Source organism: Echinops telfairi, unplaced genomic scaffold (genome assembly GCF_000313985.2).
Source record: "Echinops telfairi isolate 266 unplaced genomic scaffold, ASM31398v2 ScPeMD7_7469;HRSCAF=8507_1, whole genome shotgun sequence".
Classification (NCBI taxonomy): Eukaryota; Metazoa; Chordata; class Mammalia; order Afrosoricida; family Tenrecidae; genus Echinops; species Echinops telfairi.
In genome coordinates, this window is record NW_022111373.1 from 6,169,865 (window position 1) to 6,170,273 (window position 409).

Genomic DNA, 409 nt, shown 5'->3' on the forward strand with positions numbered 1-409 from the left:
TGCACATGGACCAGGTGAAGGTGAGCGGTTCTCAGCTGCTGAATACAGAAGGAAGGTAGGGCCTTTGAGGGCTGAGGGGTCTGAGGTATGGAGCTGACTGTGGAGGTAGGCAGACCTGAATCCCCTCCCATTCCAAGCTGTGAGAGTCCAGGCAAGTCCCGGGCCCTTTCTGGACCTCGGGTTGAAATGGGTATCAAACCCAAACCTGCCTGGCACTTCTGGATGGAGGTTGAAACGAGTCATTGTATCCTAGCTAAGAGCCCAGCACAAGGCCTGGCACATTCCAAGTGCTCTAATAATGGGTGCTGTTGAGCTAGATATTTTTCGGAAGTTGTTAGGCTAATTGGCTCTTCATGTAACGTCATGTAAGTCATCTGAATGTTCTCATAGCCTAAGCCCACTTAATCAC